This window comes from Oratosquilla oratoria, chromosome 40 (genome assembly GCF_046742065.1).
Source record: "Oratosquilla oratoria isolate Oo_2021 chromosome 40, ASM4674206v1, whole genome shotgun sequence".
Classification (NCBI taxonomy): Eukaryota; Metazoa; Arthropoda; class Malacostraca; order Stomatopoda; family Squillidae; genus Oratosquilla; species Oratosquilla oratoria.
The window spans coordinates 36,231,740-36,249,239 of record NC_134816.1 but is presented as its reverse complement, the minus strand read 5'-3'; positions in this window follow the sequence as shown (position 1 = coordinate 36,249,239).

Below are 17,500 nucleotides of genomic sequence, written 5' to 3'. Positions count from 1 at the left end.
CTTCCCTCACTATCTACCCCCCATCCCCCACCCGGGCGCCAACCATCTGCTGACCTGAATCCCATGATATACAACAGCAGTCCATAGACGTCCAGTTTAACAGTGAATAATTGACTAAACCAGGACCACAGTCCATCGACGCAATACAACGTTATCAATGTACCTGCTTGCCCAATGCACACGTCCAACAGGTACACGAAACAGAAGATTCAATTTACGTCAACATACAGAGCCCATTAGACAAATATCCAGTCTACGCAAAATACTTTCACCAGAGAGGATAGTGAAGAACACCTAAATATCTAGAGTCTAGATATTTAGGTGTTGGCGTCAAAAAATACGGAAACCTTTACATAGCTTGAAACTCTGTAGGAGATACAAATACGGACTGGTAACTATGGTAAGTTGACGTTCATATTACCTTGCATCTCTCCTAATCTCTTTAGTTAACCTTCACTAGTACTTGGGTGGTTTTCAGTCCACGTGTAACCTATTAAATAAATCCTCTTTCTAAGCTACCAGTTCCTACTCCAGTGTAGAACACATTAGTTTGAAGACACATACAGGATTAGAGAAGACGACTCACAGCCCAATTACTTTGACTTACTTTAAGCTGCCTACCGCATTGCCTCTATTAATACCTGAAGATGACTTGTTTGAATTGAAATCTCGGGTAGAAAGTAGTTGGATTAGGAATGTTTTATTTTGAGCTCCCATTGACAATTCTTGTGGGAGATCATTCTCTTCGTGTACCATTGTCGTCTGTTGCTCGTGTCTCTTAATATGAATTTTTTTTCGCTTTTTATAGTTCAGTTTGGACTTAACCAAGTCTAGTTACGACCTGGACGCTTTTAAAAGAAAGTGATAATTATTTTTCATTTTTTCATTTTTTCATTCACGGCAAAATTAACTAGCATCTCGTCTCTGTTAATTCTCTCACCTACTCCAAAGTTGCCAACGAACGTCTTTTTTTTTTTTTTTTTTTTTTTACACTACCCGACTCACATAATCAGAGGACTGAAATTCATTCTCTAAACTCTGAGAAGTAGATGCATTTCTGTGTGTGTGTGTGTGTGTGTGTAAAACTGAAGGTGGAGGAAGTAGACGAGGAATAATGGGAGAATTTTAATGCTTTAAAGTGTTTTGATCACAAAGCTAATAAAGAAGTACACACACACACACATACACACACACACACACACACACACACACACACACACACACACACACACACACACACACACACACACACACACACTTCCCTAGCCCATAGAAGCTAGGGAAGGGACAAAAGAAAAATCTGGCGGACAAGCTAGAGGAGGAGTAAGAGGAGGAGGAAGAGGAGGAGGAGAAGAAGGAAGAGGAGTAGAAGGAGGAGGACGAGGAGGACACAGAAGCGAAGAGGACGAGGTGCCATGACTTGACACTTGGAGGGAAAGAAGAAGAAGAAGAAGAAGAAAAAAGAATGATAGCATAAGTGAGGAGAAGTAATTACACGAAGACGCTGCGGAGCTGGAGAGAGATGGAGAAAAAAAAAAGATACCAACAGATATGCAGAGGAAATGAAAGGACACAAACAAATCTACATAATTGTATATGTTGAGTTCTCGGGGGGTGGGTACTCGGGTCATAAATGTGCTACACATGTACTCAGTTTCGTTATCAGATGTACTCTGCTGCAGATTTTGTCAGAGTTTATTCGACTTCATATAGAAATTTATAATATATATATATATATATGTTGAAACATTCTGACAGCTTGAAGTAAGTGGAAGTAGGAAACACAGGATTCTTAGTATGATTTTATTCCTGACTTTGAGAAAGCATACCTGTAAAACTAGTCAGGAATAAACTCAGACCAAGACTCCTGTGTTACCTACTCCCATTTACGTCAACATATATATATATATATATAATATATATATATATATATATATATATACATATACATACAGTATATTCCATACACACGCCTACTTAAAGCAGTCGTTAGTGTCACAACTCTCTTGGCCTTTCTTGACACCAGAGGTGCCGTATACCAGTGATATATTTTATTCTCACCAATTAGTATTTCTGGTTGAACTCATTGCACTGGTTTTAGACTATATTAACCGCTACACTCACTGAACGTATGGTTTCACCTGCAAATTGCAAAGCACACACACACACACACACACACACACATACACATCCTTACAAGGGATAGGCTTATCCCTCAATAAACCATAAATACTAAACTAAGCATATACACAGACGGTTGTGTTTATGAAAACGCACACACATGTTACATCTTAGATACATATATAGTTAGATACATATATAAATACAGTTATACATATATTTCATACAGCCATATATGCGTAAATACACATAATATACGTTCGTATATGTATACATATATTAATGTATAAACTCGCGCTGCACACATTATACATACATACATACATACATACTATACATGCATATGCATACATATATACATAGTACAATCCTACATACATACAGTTATGCACACATAAATCAATATATACAGATACGCACATATACACATAGATACATGTATACATCTACACACATGCGCGAATAAATACATTCGTGTATGCTTGGAGTTGTAGAATATATCTACAATTGCCTAAACTTAAGTATCCTTAATTCCCTCCTATCTCCCTCCCTCCCTTCCTCCCTTCCTCCCTACTACCTTTCTTCCTTCCCTCTTTCCTTCCCTTCCTCCTTCCCTCCCTCCTTCCTTCAGCCTTATATAACGCTGCATCGTGAACACACTAAGCTCTTTAACAGTGATTATCATAAGCCCGCATCAGATGAGAGAGAACGGAAAGGGAGGGGAGGGGGAGGGGAGAGGAGGGGGAGGGGAGAGGAGGAGGAGAGGAGAGGAGCGAGAAGGGTAGCAACGACGCGTCGAGTGGATAAAGACTTCGGAAAAAAAAGGAAAAAGAAAACGGGAAGAAGATGTAATGTGGGTTGACCCCTGAACATCTAGGATGACGTCATCTCGAGCTGAGTAAAATCACTTTGGGCCTCCGTGCACAAAGGGCAAAGGTGACGAATTGGGCGACAGCTTCGCCCATAGACTCTTCAGAGCGCCATCTTCTGCAGGAAGGAAGGAAGGAAGGAGGAAAGGAAGGAAGGAGGAAAGGAAGGAAGGAAGGAGCTCAACATTCGATTATGTTCTGACAGCGGTCATCATCCAATGCGTCTATTGGACACGTGCCTCCTCCTCCTCCTCTTCTGCTCCTCATCCTCTTCCTCTTCCTCCTCTTCTACTCCTCCTCCTTCTCCTCCTCCTCCTCCTCTTACTCCTCCTCCTCTTACTCCTCATCCTCCTCTTACTCCTCCTCTTCCCCTCCTCCTATTTCTCCTTCACCTCACTCTCCTCTTCCTCCTCCTCCCGTTTCTCCTTCACCTTATCCTCCTCTTCCTCCCCTTCTCCTCCTTCACCTCCCCATCCTCCTCTTCCTCCTCTACTCCTCCTGCCCTCCTCCTCCTCCTCTTCCTCCTCCTCCTCCTCGTAATCGTTTTAGGCTCACGCGGCGACCCTCCCCCGGCAGAGGCGGGAGCGGCGCGGCGTTCGGTTTGACCTCGATTGCTGTCCGATGAATGACTGCGATTGGCGTCGCCTTCGCGCAGGGCGCCTCCGTCAGTAGCTCTTCTTCGTTCCCGATGTGGTTCCCGTGGCCTCCTATTTATAGCTCCATGGGGAAGTTGTATTAAAAAAAAAAAAAAAAAAAAAAAAAAAATATATATATATATATATATATATATTTTGTATTAAAAAAAATAAAAATAATAATATATATATATATATATATATATATGCATGCATGCGCCACGCACACACACACATTTAAGTACATTTATTCATACATACGTACATATATACATACATATGTACGTACATCCATTCACAATACGTATATGTGTACATACATCCATACATACGTGTCACGGGTCGAACTTCCTCTACCTCGCCAGGGGGCGGGAGGTAAGTAACGCAATTACCCGAAGACCCCTTTGACACCTTCAGGGTTACCGATGTCCGTTACCCCGAGTAACCAGAAAGTGGAGAGAATATTCCACTTGAATTCGTGAGTCAAATATTTGTCAGTGGTGAAATAATTTCTCGGAAAAATGAAAATGATACTTGATACATCACTGTTTGTTTGTTTGTTTGTTTGTTTGTTTTTTCTCATATTTAGTGTTAGGGAAATCTTATCTGATAATAAGTTGCTAAGTTGAAAATCTTGTCCGAGGTCAATATATAGATTATTTATGGTCAATAATACAACTTTAAAAGAAAATAAAAAACATAGACAGCAAGATTTCCTCTTCCACTCGGCATGATACATGATGACACATCAAAATGATAATATTCTAAAATTACCTATGTAATTCCAAAAGAAGCTTTATGATATTTTTATGATTTTTTTTTCTTCTTTTCCCTCCTCCCTCCTCCGGCAGGCCTATACACATATGAACATACATGCGCACACGTGCACTCATACACATACGTACATACATACATACGTGTATACATACATACACATAGAAACAAGTAATCACCTTAAACAAAAATAAGACATATTAAGAAAATAGACTAAAATCTAAAACGAGGGGAACGAGAAAAGAGAGGGAAAAAAAAGAGAAGAAGAAAAGAATTTGAAAAAAGAGACGAACACTGTATGGGAAGCTAAGGGCTGATGGGGGAGAAAACCCTATCCCCCCTAACCCCCCCTATCCCTCCAATATCCCCCCTTCCCCCCCGACCCTATCTGGAGGAGAAGGACGAAGCGGGGGGGGGAGGGGCGATATTGGGGGTTTCCGTACCTCGTGAGGTTTGGAGGGGGAGGGATCTGGAGAGGGTGGTCTTTGGAGGGAGGGGGAGGTAGGGGGTGTGGAGGGGGAGATAAGTGGAAGAGGAGATAAGTGGAGGAGGAGGTGTCTCTCTTTCTCTCTCTCTCTCTCTCTCTCTCTCTCTCTCTCTCTCTCTCTCTCTCTCTCTCTCTCTCTCTCTCTCTCTCTCTCTCTCACACACACACACACACACACACACACACACACACACACACACACACACACTCACTCACAGAGGAAATAGATGTGGCAATCCCTGAACCAATTCTGGTACACAAGGAAGAGTTCATGGAGGATATTCAGTGTACGAACATCGAAGTCTTATCCAGACTAAACAAACTTAGAGCAAACAAGTCTCCAGGTCCTGATGGAAGTTCGTGAGCAGGTGGGTCCCCACCTTGTGGAGATCTTCAGCGGGTCTCTGCGGACAGGAGAAGTGCCTAGAGACTGGCGGGAGGCAAACGTGACTCCTATTCTTAAAAAAAGGGGATCGCGCAAAACCGGGGAATTACCGACCGATCAGCCTTACTTCCATAGGAAAGATACTGGAAGGCGTCATTGTGGATAGAATAATCGAGTTTCTGGAGGGAGACAATCAGTTATCAGACTCGCAGAATGGTTTTCGGGGTCACAGATCATGCTTGACCAACCCGATAGATTCCTACCACGTCATTCTTCAAGAATATGACAGGAATAGAGCAATGGACATACTTTATCACGACTTCCAGAAAGTCTTTGATGAGGTATTTCATAAGAGGTTAATGTCAAAACTTTGAGCCATGGGTATTAGAAGAACAGTGTTGAATTGGATTGAAGCCTGGTTGGAAGAAGACAGCGTGTAGTTATTAATGGGACATCGTCTAGCTCAGTGTTTCCCAAACGGTGTGCCGCGGCACCAAAGAGTGCCGTGAGATCAAGTGTGGGTGCCGCTAGAATTCAGGGAAAAAATAATTTTCGTATTACCGACTTTGTCATCCATTTTTGTTCATTAAAGCAGCATCAGTGTAAAGATGAGTATTTTCATATTATCCAGGGACAAAATTTTGTTACACTGATGTTGAATCAACAAAATACTGACAAACTAGAATTTAGATTTTCTAATAAGGGTGCCGGGGACTTCTGAAAGGCTTTGCAAGGGTTAGGAACCACTGGTCTAGCTGGTCTCCTGTTACCAGTGGAGTACCCCAAGGATCTGTATTAGGTCCGCTCCTCTTTGTCATCTATACCAATGATATAGATGTTGGAATTGTGAGCCGCATAGCTAAGTTTGCGGATGACACTCAGTTGGGAGTAAATGTTGCAACAACTGAAAATGTAGAAATTCTTAGATCAGACTTAAAGAAAGTGGGAGAGTGGTCTGAGAAGTGGCTGATCCCATTTAGTCTGGATAAGTGCAAGATTATGCATATCGGGCATGCAAACTAGAGGGCAGACTATTCTCCTCTGCGTCATAACATAGTAAGTACAGAATTGGAAAAAAAAAGTTGTCTCGCTTAGCAGCGACCTTAAGCCCTCAAAACAGTGTATGGAAATAGGGAAGAAGGCACACAGGCTATCAAATTACATCAGAAGACATTTTCGTTACCGGAACCAAGACACAGTCTTGACATTTTACAATTGTCTAGTTCGTCCTCATCTGGAATACGCCTTCCAGTTCTGGTCGCCGAACTTGAGGATGGACATGCAGAAGCTAGAACGAGTTCAGGCACGAGAAACGAAACTTATTCCCGCCATTAGACACATGGGATAGCAGAGGCGTCTCAATGCTTTGGGGCGCTTTTCTCTAGAATCCAGGAGATTGTGGGGACAGTCAATGGGGGTTTTCAAAATACCTCAAGGATTTGATAACTTCCTACTTCTGCTCCCAGGTAGGCTTTCAGCCTGTCAGTCGGGTGTCCCTTGAGTTTCTCGAGCAAATAGGTCTTTTTACGTCCCCGGATAGCTAGGCCTGTCATGACAACCCTCCTCTTTTATCCGGGCTTGGGACCGGCATGGGATTTAGATATCATTCCCAATGGCAGATAACATTGAAAGTAAATACCACTCGTAATCATAGGTGCAAGCTCAATCCCCATCGTTACTCTTGTGACAAGATTGTTGACTTTTTTTACCTTTGAAGTCTGCAACAATTGGAACAGTCTGCCAAAGAACGTGGTAAACGGTTCCTTAACTGAGCAATTCAAAAATCGGTTAGACAAGGTGCTACAGTGTAATTACTAGTGTGAATTCCCGGTAACCTTTTAACGGTACCTCCTCCGTATGGGTTGCAAAACTTTCTGAGGTACTGAGATTTCCTGTAACTCCTTGTAACTCCTTGTAAGTCTCTCTCTTTCTTTCTCCCTCTTTCTTTCTCTCTCTCTATGTCTCCCCTCTCTTTCTCCCTCTTTTTCTCTATGTCTCCCTCTCTCTTTCCCCCTCTATATCTCTCTCTCTCTACCTATCCATCTATCTCTCTACCTATCTATCTATCTCTCTCTATGTCTCCCCTCTCTTACCCCCTCTATCTATCTCTCTACCTATCTATCTATCTATCTATCTATCTCTCTACCTATCTATCTATCTCTCTCTCTCTCATATATATATCAACCCCAGCGGTCGGACTTTTTTTTTTTTCTTTTTTTCTTTTTTTTTCTTTCTTGTCCGGTGGCATTGCATGGACCGGACGAGGGGAACACAGCTGGGGACCACTTGAGGAGAGGGGAAAAGGAAGGGGAAAGGTACGTAGAACTTCGAGACGAGGCTGGATGCGGGCCGAGGGGAAACAACAGCTGAAGAGGACAGGAGTCGAGGAGGAGGTAGAGGAGGAGGAGGAGGAGAAGAAGAGGGAGGAGTGGGAGAAAAATAGGTGTAGGTGAGGAAAGAGGAGGAAGAGTGAGGGAAATGGATGACGAGGAAAGGGAGGAATTTGAAGAGGAGGGAAAAATTAAGAGGAGGAGGAGGAGGAAAAACAGGAGTAAGTGAAGAGGAAAGGAAGAGGATAAGGAGTGAGAAGAGTTGGATATGATGATGATGATGATGATGATTTGAAGGAAAACAGAGGTGAAGAAAAAGGAGGAGTGTGGAGGAGAGGGAGGAGGAGGAGGGGAAAGAGGAAAGGAAAAGGAGGAGAAATAACGCGAGAAGAAAGAGGAAGATGAGGAGGAGGGAGAAGAGGAGGAGGAGGAGGAACAGGCACATGCTGAGAGGTTCATGAATGGAAGGGGGACATCGGTGAGGGGGAGAGGGGAGGGGGAGGTGGACAGTGATGTCACAACGTTAATTTGTAAAAGGAAAACAAACCTAAGAAGGACATCGGTACGGGAAGGGGGACGGGAAAGGAGGGGGAAAGGAAACTTAGGGGAAGAGGAAGAAGAGGAAGAGGAAGAGGGGGAGGAGGGATGGGGAGGGGGACGGGAAAGGAAAGTTGAGGGGAAGAGGAGGAAGAGGAAGAGGGGCAGGAGGACGGGGAATGGTGAAGGGCGGAGCATGGTAGAAGGAGGTAACAGGGAGAGGCATGTATGAAGAGGAGGAAGAGGAAGAGGAAGAAGGGAAGCGTGGGAAAGAGAGAAACGGCGTTTCCCCTTTTTTTTCCAGACCGATGGCGAGCTTGATAGATTTTATTCTGGCGTGCGCCATACCATTCTATTCGGTATTCTGCGACGGTTGGTTACTTTTTCGCCATATCGGCGTTGATTTTTTTTTTTTTTTTTTTTTTTTGTTCCCCACCGGCCTAATAAAAGACTTTAGGAAAGAGATGGAGGGAGGGAGGGAGGAGGGAGGTGAGTAAGGAGGAAGAAGGCTGGAATGGAGGGGGAAGGAGGAGGACGGAGAATGAAGGAGGATGGAGGAGGAAGAAGGAGGATGGAGGAAGGAGGTGGATGGAGGAGGAAGAAGGAGGATGGAGGAGGAAGAAGGAGGATGGAGGAGGAAGAAGAAGGATGGAGGAGGAAGAAGGATGGAGGAAGGAGGAGGATAGAGGAAGAAGGAGGAAGGAGGATAGAGATGGAAAGGAGGAAGAAGGAGGATGGAGGAAGAAGGAGGAGGAAGGAGAAAAGAGGAGGAAGGAGAATTGAATAGGAAGGAGGACGGAGGAGGAAGGAGGAAGAAGGAGGAGGAGGAGGAGGGAGGATGGAGGAGGAAGAAGGATAGGATGATAAGAGGGAGGAGACCACCCTACGGTGCACCACGTGCACAAGCGCTAATAATATCTGAACCAGATGAGGTACAATAGGATCAGGATATTTATGCGTCAGTTTATTATCGAGAGTGGCGGAGTTGAAAATAACTTCGTCAACCGCGTAGTTAGAGAGTGGAAAGAGTTCTTCTCAGTTGTTATCTTTCGCGTCTAATAATACATTTTCAAAGTTACAAGATTCACCTCAGTTCTATTTATTTATTTATTTATTTATTTATTTATTCAGTTAGCTATTCGGGGACCCCCGCTCTCCGAATAAATAAATAAATAAATAAATAAATGAATAAGGGTATGACGTCATATAGCCCAGAGGAGTGGACGGGATACAGGTATGACCCGTCATCCACGAGGAGCTGAGAAGGGAAAGGGTGGAAGGGGTGGTGGATTAGAGTGGAATGGGTGGAGTGGGGTGTAACGGTATCGTTACATGATCTCCACCGAGCGTTACTTGCAGACACAAGATGTAACGGGGTCGTTACATCATCTCCAGAAAGGGGTTACTTGCACACACAAGATGTAACGGGGTCGTTACATCATCTCCAGAAAGGGGTTACTTGGTATACACCTTTTAAGTTTTGTTCTTTATTCGTCACACTTTAAGAAACTTAGATACACGTTCTACACAGTCTTAACACTAGGGCACGTCACAAGAGGCGTATACAGGGGATGTGTCTTTCACTTGGCTACCTCTCTTATAAGGGGGAAAAATCTTTTGGTATAACGATATATTTATCTATTTATTTATTATTTATTCACCTGTCTGTGTATTATCTATTCTTTAGGGTGACCATTTACTCGATTTATTATACTGATTTGTTTATTTATGTATTTTATTTTTTTAATTATTGATTTATTTCTTATTTGATATTTGGTTTCGTTATGGGCCAATTGACCTTTGGTAGACAAAAATTATTTTATTCTGGTTAATGTCCGCCAGACGATTTTATTCCGTTAAAAGTCAGACCCCGTTTCAAGTCACTTTTTCTGTTGAATAAAAATCGCCTGACGGCATCAGGCATAATAAAGACCTAAAACATCTCCATTGATGCCAAAGTGTTGATCTATTCCACAAAGGATAAAAATGAATAAATGAAAATAGATTAAATAGATAAATAGATTAAATAGATAAATAGATAAAAATATCACGGAAGGAAAAGATAAAGAAAAGAGGGAAGGAAGAATACAGGAGGACAATGGAATGACAAGGAGGAGGATAGATGAGATGACAAAAGCACAGAGAAGAGGACAAGTGAGAGTAGGACAATAGTAGGAGGACAAGGAAGAGAATAGGTGAGATGACAAAAGCACAGAGAAGAGGACAAGTGAGAAGAGGACAATAGTAGGAGGACAAGGAAGAGGAGAGATGAGATGACAAAAGCACAGAGAAGAGGACAAGTGAGAGGAGGACAATAGGAGGACAAGGAAGAGGATAGGTGAGATGACACAACCACAGAGAAGATGACAAGTGAGAGTAGGACAATAGTAGGACAAAGAAAAGGATAGATGAGATGACAAAAGCACAGAGAAGAGGACAAGTGAGAATAGGACAACAGTAGGAGGACAAGGAAGAGGACGACGGGAAGGGCGAGGAAGAGAAGAGGACACATGCGGAGGACAAGAGGGACACCCACGTGCTGGGCTCATTGAGTCTAATCAGACTCTAAATGGCTTAGCCGTCATGTGCACAGGAGGAGGAGGAAAAGGAAGAGGAAGAAGAGGAGGAGGAGCAGGAAGAGGAAGAGAAACAGGAGGAGGAAGAAGAAGAGGGGGAGGAGCAGGAGGAGGAAGAGGAAGAGGAGGAGGAGGATCAGAAAGAGGAAGAGAAGCAGGAGGAGGAAGAGGGAGAGGAGGAGGAAGAGGAGGAAGAGGAAGAGGAGGAGGAGGAATAGAAAGAGGAGGAAGAGGAGGAAGAAGAGCAGCAGGAGGAGGGAGAGGAAGAGGAGGAGGAGCATAAGAAGAGAGAGGAAGAGGAGGAGGAAGACAATGAAGGGGAAGGGGAAGGGGTGGAGAAGGAGAGGGTGGTGGAGGAAAAGATGAAGAAGAGGGAGAGGAGGTGGAGTATGAGGAAGGGAGGAGGAGGAGGAGGAAGAAGAGGCAGCGGGGGCGATGATGATGAGGGTGGGGGTGGGGGGTGGGGGAGGTTGAGAACCATGACAATAAACAGAGAATAACAACAACTCAGAATAACATGTAATGATATTGGATGTGTGTGTGTGTGTGAGAGAGAGAGAGAGAGCGAGAGAGAGAGGGAGTGTGACAAGGTGTCATATTTATCGAGAGCCCGCAATAGCCCAGCTGGCTCCTCAGAACTGAATGGATTCCCCTGTCGCAAAAAAAAAAAAAAAAAAAAAAAAAAAATCTTCAATAGTTGAAAATTAATGTTTTCATCGTCCGTGTTGCAATTTGAGGACAAGGCGGGTAGGAATAGGACATTTTAGGTCACAGAACCACACGAGGTCACGCAAAGGAGGAGCGACCTGAGATGTTATCTGAAGGATGACGTCACAGGTCAGATATGTCAGGTCAGGTTAGAAACTGAGAAGGTTGGGGAGGGAGGGGGAGAGACGGAGAGGGGGAAGGGGGAAAGGGAGAGGGGGGAGAGGGAAAGGGAGAGGGGGAGAAATAGAAAGGAACCTAGAAATAACGTAATTATGAAATTAATTATTAATCGGTCGAATAAAATACTAATTAATCAAAAAGATTAATTATAGAAAATGGCTCGAGAATTTTCATTTCGTTAGGTTTTATCATTTTTGGATTTTGTTTTTTGTATATTGCTTTTGTTTGATTATGTATCTATTCATTTATTTGTTTTATTTTTATTTACAACGGTCAAAGAACGAAAAAGATACTTGTTCGTCGCATTAGTAAAAAATTGACCTAACGCCATTATTTTCATTTTCTTCTTTTACGTGACCTTATATTAGGTCAGACATCGGAATATCGGGAACCCAGACGACTATGGGAAGGCCAGGAAGGCCAATTAGGAAGGACAGGTCGAGAGGACGGGGCCAGAAGGACACCGACAATGCAATTATGCTGACAGAAGGACAATGACAGGTGTGAGGACCCGATAGGGAGGACAATGAGAGAAGTCAGGACAAGGGAGGAAAAGAGGTGATTAAAATCGCCTGCTGACGACACTGGGCATGAGAGTAAAAATACTACTAGGTACGAAAGGTTATACATATATACAATATATTCATTGTGTGTGTGTGTGTGTGTGTGTGTGTGTGTGTGTGTGTGTGTGTGTGTGTGTGTGTGTGTGTGTGTGCATTTTTATCAACTACAATACTCTTTAATTCTAAGCCATCAACATCGAGAGACTCGCGGAGGCAGACATGCAGAAATTGAAACGTGGTACGACCATGGACTCGAACCGGGGCCAGCACGTGGCAAGTTTTAGTGACTTAACCGATTGCGCCATCAAGAGAGATAATATTCAGTGTTGCACACACACACACACACACACACACACACACACACACACACACACACACACACACACACACATATATATAGATGGTTTCTAGGTATGTGAAGGTATTCCACAAATACTTACACCCACCTATCAGTTAGTGAAGCAACTAGATAATCTGATCATTCCATACATTCCCACTATCCATGCTCTCCGCTATACAGATGAGTTCATAGATTTTCTCAGAAAAACAACCCCTCAAGGAATCTTAGCCTCTCTATACGTAGACAGCTTATTCTCTTATGTTCCTGTAATAGAAACCATTCAGGTCATTCTAAAGAATGTTTTCAAAAAAGGATAGTTTGCTTCCACCAAAGATACCTCGTCTAGTCTTCGAGAAAATGACACGGGTTTGTACTAAAGAAATATCCTTTAGATGTTCTTTAGACAAGATTTATTTCCAGATTGATGGCGTTGGTATGGGTAGTACCCTGGGCATTTTATCTTATTTGCCCGGGCATACAAGTGCCATATTGAAAACTACGTCCTTGATACCTTAACTCAGAAATAAGAAATGTATCTTAGATATGTAGACATTTCCGTGGATGTAGAAGGAGAGGAACAACTTAAGATGAAATAAAACTCTTGTCTACCATTCACCGTGGAAAGAAGCGTTGATGATAGAATACCATTTTTAGATGTATGGGTAGATGGGTCGGAGGGAGCATTCATCACAAGCATTTATAGAAAACCGAGTAACTCAGGAAGATGTTTAATCACCTTCAATACGATGACGCTTATGCAAGCGTCATGAGCGCGGGTAGGTATATGAGAATGCCAGCGTCAGCATCTTGATTATATTTATTTTGTAGTTGTAGCTGAGTGACCACCATATTCTGTGAACTGGCCTGATCAAATTTTCTGTGGTTATTAATATCCAGAGTGAAAAAGAACGAGGAATACACCTGTAACTTTTTATCTCATAATACGAGTATCGTGATGAATCATCGTACATCAGGCAGCTGTTGGTGCTCGCGCGAATTTGACTCCTATTGTAGAGGTTAAATCTAAATCTAAATTTAAATTTAAATTTGACTCATATTGTAGAGGTTAAATGGCTTGAGTGAATGCCCTTCAAAATATAAAATCAGTGAGGTACGTGCAAACGTCACAAGAGCCTACAAAATTTGTTCTAATTAGCTCCTTCTCCACCAAAAACTAAATAGAGTTAAGCAAATTTTAACCAATAATGACTTTGCAAAGAAAGATATAAATAAGAAATCAAGAATGATATGGAGAAAGCCAACACAAGTAAAGAAGATAGCATGAAAAATAATTTAAACATTTATTACCAAAACACGATGTCTTCTGCATATAAAAAAGATGAAAAAGTATTCTAAGATATAATACGTAAGAATTGTCAACCCAGAAAACAAGAGGATAAACTTAATCTAATAATTTGCTATCGCAACCCTAGAACTTCATCTCTAACGATGAAGAACAATATGGCAGCAACAACACACAAACTAAAACAAAGTAATGTTGTGTTTGAGTAGTCGTGTAAGTTCAACAAAGACGGCGCGCTTTGTAATGAGGAGTACATTGGTCACACAACACAAACATTAACATAAAGACTTACGATACATACAACATGCAAAACAGAACAATAAAATCACACATCACAAAAACACATAACACCAACATATCACGAGATCAACTGAACACACAGTAATGATATCGAAGAATAAGGAAAAAAGAAGAAAATTTAAACGTATGGAGGCAGTATTAATTAGAAACCATATGCTGATAATTAATATCCAGCAGATTATGTGTGGGATTTTGGAGCTCTTCGGGACACCCCACGAACCGCCGTGAAGACGATGACGCGTCATAAACACTCTTGGTCCCACCTTCTAATGTTACCATTTGTGATACGACTAAGGACTCGAACCGGGGCCAACACGTGGCAAATTTTAGTGACTTAACCGATTGCGCCATCAAGAGAGATAATATTCAGTGTTGCACACACACACACACACACACACACACACACACACACACACACACACACACACACACACACACACACACACACACACACACACACACACACACACACACACATATATATATATATATATATATATATATATATATATATATATATATATATGTCTGTAGTTCAGAAAACAAACTTACCAGATGATACCTAATGTATAAGCGAAACGTTGTAATGTGTTCGTTTATATATCCAGACAAGCAAGGACTCATTCGGGAATATTGTGTTTTCTTTACCTTATTCAGAGAAGAAAATAATAGAAAATGCAAGGAAAAAGATCATCAAGGCCGAGTATGCTGTGATATTTAATAGAAACTATATAATATATGTATATATATATATATATATATAATATATATATATACATACATACAAAAATTACCTGCATCTGTCACAGTATTGTATTTCATGCACAGAATCATACACATATTCTACAAAACCACTTTAGGATATCTTTCAATAAATGTATGAACTAACATACTATCATTTTCACAAAATATCTTTGTAAAACAGATGTGCATGCTACACAATGGTGCGTCTTACACACATTTGGGCTTCGCTCATACGAGTAGTATAGGGTGAGAACCCACACCCATCCACCCACACCCATCCACCCACACCCATCTACCCACACCCATTCACCCACATCCCCACCCACATCCTTACACCCAACCCAGTACACCTCAACATCCAATCGGTTCCACATTCACGCCCCAACATTCTTACACAACACGTAGACTGAAGTAAATAAATAAATGAATAAATAAATAAATAGATAAATAAGTAAATAAAAGTGGAGACGGTGAGAAGGGAGGGAGGGAGGGAGGAGGGGAAGAGTGAGTGGAAGAACTACATTTTTGGGAATTAAAGAGGGAATAGAGGAAAAGTTGAGAGTGGGTGATGAGGGAGTTGATGAGGAGTGGAAGAGTGGAAGTTTGAGGGAAGAGTGGAAGTTTGATAGATGGAGGTGGAATGATGGAAAGGGAGAGATAAAGTGGTAGAGAGATATGTGTGTGGAGAGAGAGAGAAAGAGAGAGGGGGAGAGAGAGAGAGAGAGAGGGGGGGGTAAGGAGAGAGGCACTGCGGTAGCGAATGGTTGGGGAGACGTTATGGTTGGGGGGGGGGGGCTCATAAAGCATGGAGGAGGATTTACGGTCCTTCCTAGAGATAGGTGTAATGAGTCATTACCTCGGGGACCATTATCAAACAAAATAATATGGAGAGGATCTCTTGGACTCACTCTCCTCCTCCACCTCCTCCTCCTCCACCTCCTCCTCCTCCACCTCCTCCACCTCCTCCACCTCCTCCTCCTCCACCTCCACCTCCTCCTCCCCCTCCTCCACCTCCTCCACATCCTCCTCCACATCCTCCTCCTCCTTCCCCTCCCCCCCTTCCCTTTCTTTGTTGAGATCATTCGGCACATATTTACAAAGGATTGCAAAGGCGGAGCATGCCGACAGGAGACCTTTTGGTCCATAACTAGGTCTGATGCGAAAAAAATATATAATAATGCTAAAAAAAAAAAAATTGTAGTATAAATAATAAAAAATAAAAAATAAATGCAAAGGTATAGTTAGATAATAAACAACGGGTAAATAGTAAATAATAATAAGCTGACAGATAATCTTTGCAAGTCTTCCGTTCTTTCTGAAATGAGAATAATGTCATCCTCAAATCTGTGGTGATTAGATTATTCTCCGGTCATGATCAAATCTTTCTTGTCCTATTTCAGTTCTCTGGAAACCGATTTAAGGTAACCTGTCACCTCTTTCTCGCCAATAGAATCCACCAAATCTGAATCAAATAATCTGGCGATAGCATTGTTAAATGGGATAGTACTGTAAGGTACGCAAATGGGATTGTTAAACGATAGAGAGAGAGAGAGAGAGAGAGAGGAAGATTTTACCAAACAATCCATATACCCCCTTGACAATAATAAATAGATAAATAAATATATAGATAATAAATAAATAGAATATTGGGATGTTTATGTGTTTTTATTGTCTTTTTTTAATTTTTGTTTTTCTGTGCTTCTTTTCGTTTTTTGACCTTTATCTAGAATATAAAAGGACATCACTAGACTCTTTTTTATATATATATTTTTTTTAATCTTTTGATTAGGTCAGAGAGACAAATACCTTTTCACACAGTGCTGTTAATCAGAAGCGAAAATCTTTTATCATAATGTCTAAACAACAATGACGACGAACGCATTGTTCATATTCCTAGTACCAAACCTAGATGTGTTATGACTTTTCTGGACTTTTCGTCCTATTTATCTTATTCTCATTTCATTAACATTTGTATTTGTACATATCTGTGCTTTTGGTCCATTCGTCTATAGTCCAATTTGTACACTGAAGTCTAGAAATATGCAATATATTCTCTATGCCGGCCACTTTTATTAAAAACACAGTTATTGAATTGCTGTGCCTGTATTCGTATGGAAGCCAGTACGTGTGTGTGTGTGTGCGTGTGTGTGTGTGTGTGTGTGTGTGTGTGTGTGTGTGTGTATGTGTGTGTCTGTGTGTGTATGTGTGTGTGTGTGTGTCTGTGTGTATGTGTGTGTGTGTGTGAGAGAGTACATGTACAGTTGCCAGAACATATAACGGGCGCAGTTCTTATATGTGGTTTATATGTTGTGTATGTCGATCTCGGGTCTAAAATAGAAAATATAAATGAATAAACGAATAAATAAATAAAGATAGATAACAAATGAATTGGTAAATAGATATATAATAGATAGGTAATAGATAAGTAAATATGTAAAGAAAGAGACGAATAGGTAGATAGATAGTACCAAATATTATCAGTAACTGGATAGTAACATTCGATTTATACCCTGGATTTTTTTTTTTTTTTAACAAATGAACACGCACGCCCCCTCTAACCTATTTGAACGTTCCAGAAGAGAGGAGTCCAGATGTATTTGATATGAAAGATTGCAAGCGCTACATACATAGCTATATCTATCTATATC